This window comes from Bufo bufo, chromosome 2, assembly GCF_905171765.1.
Source record: "Bufo bufo chromosome 2, aBufBuf1.1, whole genome shotgun sequence".
Lineage (NCBI taxonomy): Eukaryota > Metazoa > Chordata > Amphibia > Anura > Bufonidae > Bufo > Bufo bufo.
The window spans coordinates 435249985-435255984 of NC_053390.1; positions in this window are offsets into that span (position 1 = coordinate 435249985).

The window sequence follows — 6000 nt, forward strand, 5'->3', positions numbered from 1 at the left end:
ATTAGACCACACCCCTTCTCATTACAGAGATGCACATCCCCTAATATGCTTAATTGGTAGTAGGCTTTCGAGCCTATACAGCTTGGAGTAAGACAACATGCATAAAGAGGATGATGTGGTCAAAATACTCATTTGCCTAATAATTCTGCACGCAGTGTATATATATATATATACAGTACAGACCAAAAGTTTGGACACACCTCATTCAAAGAGTTTTCTTTATTTTCATGACTATGAAGGCATCAAAACTATGAATTAACACATGTGGAATTATATACATAAACAAGTGTGAAACAACTGAAAATATGTCATATTCTAGGTTCTTCAAAGTAGCCACCTTTTGCTTTGATTACTGCTTTGCACACTCTTGGCATTATCTTGATGAGCTTCAAGAGGTAGTCCCCTGAAATGGTTTTCCAACAGTCTTGAAGGAGTTCCCAGAGATGCTTAGCACTTGTTGGCCCTTTTGCCTTCACTCTGCGGTCCAGCTCACCCCAAACCATCTCAATTGGGTTCAGGTCCGGTGACTGTGGAGGCCAGGTCATCTGGCGCAGCACCCCATCACTCTCCTTCATGGTCAAATAGCCCTTACTTTCAAAGTTTTCCCAATTTTTCGGCTGACTGACTGACCTTCATTTCTTAAAGTAATGATGGCCACTCGTTTTTCTTTACTTAGCTGCTTTTTTCATGCCATAATACAAATTCTAACAGTCTATTCAGTAGGACTATCAGCTGTGTATCCACCTGACTTCTCCTCAATGCAACTGATGGTCCCAACCCCATTTATAAGGCAAGAAATCCCACTTATTAAACCTGACAGGGCACACCTGTGAAGTAAAAACCATTTCAGGGGACTACCTCTTGAAGCTCATCAAGAGAATGCCAAGAGTGTGCAAAGCAGTAATCAAAGCAAAAGGTGGCTACTTTAACCACCTCAGCCCCCAGTGCTTAAACACCCTGAAAGACCAGGCCACTTTTTACACTTCTGACCTACACTACTTTCACCGTTTATTGCTCGGTCATGCAACTTACCACCCAAATGAATTTTACCTCCTTTTCTTCTCACTAATAGAGCTTTCATTTGGTGGTATTTCATTTCTGCTGACATTTTTACTTTTTTTGTTATTAATCGAAATTTAACGATTTTTTTGCAAAAAAATGACATTTTTCACTTTCAGTTGTAAAATTTTGCAAAAAAAACGACATCCATATAGAAATTTTGCTCTAAATTTATAGTTCTACATGTCTTTGATAAAAAAAAAATGTTTGGGTAAAAAAAAAATGGTTTGGGTAAAAGTTATAGCGTTTACAAACTATGGTACAAAAATGTGAATTTCCGCTTTTTGAAGCAGCTCTGACTTTCTGAGCACCTGTCATGTTTCCTGAGGTTCTACAATGCCCAGACAGTACAAACACCCCACAAATGACCCCATTTCTGAAAGTACACACCCTAAGGTATTCGCTGATGGGCATAGTGAGTTCATAGAACTTTTTATTTTTTGTCACAAGTTAGCGGAAAAAAATGATTTTTTTTTTTTTTTTTTTTCTTACAAAGTCTCATATTCCACTAACTTGTGACAAAAAATAAAAAGTTCTATGAACTCACTATGCCCATCAGCGAATACCTTGGGGTCTCTTCTTTCCAAAATGGGGTCACTTGTGGGGTAGTTATACTGCCCTGGCATTCTAGGGGCCCAAATGTGTGGTAAGGAGTTTGAAATCAAATTCTGTAAAAAATGACCTGTGAAATCCGAAAGGTGCTCTTTGGAATATGGGCCCCTTTGCCCACCTAGGCTGCAAAAAAGTGTCACACATCTGGTATCTCCGTACTCAGGAGAAGGTGGGGAATGTGTTTTGGGGTGTCATTTTATATATACCCATGCTGGGTGAGAGAAATATCTTGGCAAAAGACAACTTTTCCCATTTTTTTATACAAAGTTGTCATTTGACCAAGATATTTATCTCACCCAGCATGGGTATATGTAAAAAGACACCCCAAAACACATTTCTCAACTTCTCCTGAGTACGGGGATACCAGATGTGTGACACTTTTTTGCAGCCTAGGTGGGCAAAGGGGCCCATATTCCAAAGAGCACCTTTCGGATTTCACTCCTCATTTTTTCCTGAATTTGATTTCAAACTCCTTACCACACATTTGGGCCCCTAGAATACCAGGGCAGTATAACTACCCCACAAGTGACCCCATTTTGGAAAGAAGACACCCCAAGGTATTCCGTGAGGGGCATGGCGAGTTCCTAGAATTTTTTATTTTTTGTCACAAGTTAGTGGAAAATGATGATGATTTTTTTTTTTTTTCATACAAAGTCTCATATTCCACAAACTTGTGACAAAAAATAAAAACTTCCATGAACTCACTATGCCCATCAGCGAATACCTTGGGGTCTCTTCTTTCCAAAATGGGGTCACTTGTGGGGTAGTTATACTGCCCTGGCATTCTAGGGGCCCAAATGTGTGGTAAGTAGGTAAATGACCTGTGAAATCCGAAAGGTGCTCTTTGGAATGTGGGCCCCTTTGCCCACCTAGGCTGCAAAAAAGTGTCACACATCTGGTATCTCTGTATTCAGGAGAAGTTGAGGAATGTGTTTTGGGGTGTCTTTTTACATATACCCATGCTGGGTGAGATAAATATCTTGGTCAAATGCCAACTTTGTATAAAAAAATGGGAAAAGTTGTCTTTTGCCAAGATATTTCTCTCACCCAGCATGGGTATATGTAAAATGACACCCCAAAACACATTCCCAAACTTCTCCCGATTACGGAGATACCAGATGTGTGACACTTTTTTGCAGCCTAGATGCGCAAAGGTGCCCAAATTCCTTTTAGGAGGGCATTTTTAGACATTTGGATACCAGACTTCTTCTCACGCTTTGGGGCCCCTAGAATGCCAGGGCAGTATAAATACCCCACATGTGACCCCATTTTGGAAAGAAGACACCACAAGGTATTCAATGAGGGGCATGGCGAGTTCATAGAAAAATTTTTTTTTTGGCACAAGTTAGCGGAAATTGATATTTTTAATTTTTTTCTCACAAAGTCTCCCGTTCCGCTAACTTGGGACAAAAATTTCAATCTTTCATGGACTCAATATGCCCCTCACGGAATACCTGGGGGTGTCTTCTTTCCGAAATGGGGTCACATGTGGGGTATTTATACTGCCCTGGCATTCTAGGGGCCCTAAAGCGTGAGAAGAAGTCTGGAATATAAATGTCTAAAAAAATTTACGCATTTGGATTCCGTGAGGGGTATGGTGAGTTCATGTGAGATTTTATTTTTTGACACAAGTTAGTGGAATATGAGACTTTGTAAGAAAAAAAAAAAAAAAATTCCGCTAACTTGGGCCAAAAAAATATCTGAATGGAGCCTTACAGAGGGGTGATCAATGACAGGGGGGTGATCAATGACAGGGGGGTGATCAATGACAGGGGGGTGATCAGGGAGTCTATATGGGGTGATAACCACAGTCATTGATCACGCCCGTGTAAGGCTTCATTCAGACGTCCGGATGCGTTTTGCGGATCCGATCCATCTATCAGTGCATCCGTAAAAATCATGCGGACATCTGAATGGAGCTTTACAGGGGGGTAATCAATGACAGGGGGGTAATCAGGGAGTCTATATGGGGTGATAACCACAGTCATTGATCATGCCCCTGTAAGGCTTCATTCAGACGTCCGGATGCGTTTTGCGGATCCGATCCATCTATCAGTGCATCCGTAAAAATCATGCGGACATCTGAATGGAGCTTTACAGGGGGGTAATCAATGACAGGGGGGTAATCAATGACAGGGGGGTGATCAGGGAGTCTATATGGGGTGATAACCACAGTCATTGATCACGCCCGTGTAAGGCTTCATTCAGACGTCCGGATGCGTTTTGCGGATCCGATCCATCTATCAGTGCATCCGTAAAAATCATGCGGACATCTGAATGGAGCTTTACAGGGGGGTAATCAATGACAGGGGGGTAATCAGGGAGTCTATATGGGGTGATAACCACAGTCATTGATCATGCCCCTGTAAGGCTTCATTCAGATGTCCGGATGCGTTTTGCGGATCCGATCCATCTATCAGTGCATCCGTAAAAATCATGCGGACATCTGAATGGAGCTTTACAGGGGGGTAATCAATGACAGGCGGGTGATCACCACAGTCATTGATCATGCCCCTGTAAGGCTTCATTCAGACGACCGGATGCGTTTTGCGGATCCGATCCATGTATCAGTGCATCCGTAAAAATCATGCGGACATCTGAATGGAGCTTTACAGGGGGGTGATCAGGGAGTCTATATGGGGTGATCACCACAGTCATTGATCATGCCCCTGTAAGGCTTCATTCAGACGTCCGGATGCGTTTTGCGGATCCGATCCATCTATCAGTGCATCCGTAAAAATCATGCGGACATCTGAATGGAGCTTTACAGGGGGGTAATCAATGACAGGGGGGTAATCAATGACAGGGGGGTGATCAGGGAGTCTATATGGGGTGATCACCACAGTCATTGATCATGCCCCTGTAAGGCTTCATTCAGACGTCCGGATGCGTTTTGCGGATCCGATCCATCTATCAGTGGATCCGTAAAAATCATGCGGACGTCTGAATGGAGCTTTACAGGGGGTTGATCAATGACAGGGGGGTAATCAATGACAGGGGGGTGATCAGGGAGTCTATATGGGGTGATCAGGGGTGATCAGGGGTGATTAGGGGTGATCAGGGGCTAATAAGGGGTTAATAAGTGACGGGCGGGGGGTGTAGTGTAGTGTAGTGGTGCTTGGTGCTACTTTACTGAGCTACCTGTGTCCTCTGGTGGTCGATCCAAACCAAGGGGACCACCAGAGGACCAGGTAGCAGGTATATTAGACGCTGTTATCAAAACAGCGTCTAATATACCTGTTAGGGGTTAAAAAAAAACACATCTCCAGCCTGCCAGCGAACGATCGCCGCTGGCAGGCTGGAGATCAACTCTCTTACCTTCCGTTCCTGTGAGCGCGCGCGCCTGTGTGCGCGCGTTCACAGGAAGTCTCGCGTCTCGCGAGATGACGCGTATATGCGTGACTGTGCGCAGCGCTGCCACCTCCGGAACGCGATCCTGCGTTAGGCGGTCCGGAGGTGGTTAAAGAACCTAGAATATGACATATTTTCAGCTGTTTCACACTTGTTTGTTATGTATATTTCCACATGTGTTAATTCATAGTTTTGATGCCTTCAGTGTGAATCTACAATTTTCATAGTCATGAAAATAAAGAAAACTCTTTGAATGAGAAGGTGTATCCAAACTTTTGGTCTGTACTGTGTATGTATATATATATTCTACCTTATTGTTTGATCTGTGGTTGATGGCATGTATTTTTTTCTACCGATGGAATATTTGTATAAATAGGGAAAATGTTCTCGGACAGACATTTTTTGCACATTAGTCATAGCCATGCAGCTTGCAGCATTTTTTCACTCCATGTCCGTCTTCCTGATATTTGTCACGTGTACTCCGACAGCCGGCATTCTGTTTTTGTTTTTTTTTCCTCCACAAAAACTGTATATGTACAGTTATGTTCAAAATAATAGCAGTGTGTTTTGCTTTTCTGGTAGTCGAATCTGACCAAGGACAACATCTGCATGGAGGTTTTATGTTCTCCCCGTGTTTGTGTGTGTTTCCTCCGGGTACTCCAGTTTCCTCCCACACTCCAAAGACATACTGATAGGGACCTTTGAGAGCCCCATTGGGGACAGCGTGATGCTAATGTCTGTAAAATGCTGCGGAATAGGTCATCGCTATATAAGCGAGTATAATAAATAAATATTTTTGATAACTTCTTTACATCTGTGTGGCATGGAGTACACCTGCAAACAGATATTCCAGCCCAAGCTGACTGGACTACATTCCACAGTTCTTCTGCATTCTTGGGTTTGGCATCAAAACATCATTTTATATGTCACTTCACAAATTCTCAATCAGATTGAGGTCTGATGATTGAGCTGGCTACT